Consider the following 217-nt stretch of genomic DNA (forward strand, 5'->3'; position numbering starts at 1 on the left):
AACAATAATAATTATAATGATAATAATTTATTACTATCATCACTACCATCACTCCTAATTATTATTTTTAAAATCATTATTATTATTACTTTTATCATTTGGCGCTCCACTGAGCTGGTTATCACTCGCTACCATAAAAAGAGCGGAAACGTATGCATGCTACCACGACACACTCTGTTGTTTTGCCCATTTGTTTCCCTATTCTTATGATATAATA

The sequence above is a fragment of the Aplysia californica genome, unplaced genomic scaffold, assembly GCF_000002075.1.
Source record: "Aplysia californica isolate F4 #8 unplaced genomic scaffold, AplCal3.0 scaffold00541, whole genome shotgun sequence".
Lineage (NCBI taxonomy): Eukaryota > Metazoa > Mollusca > Gastropoda > Aplysiida > Aplysiidae > Aplysia > Aplysia californica.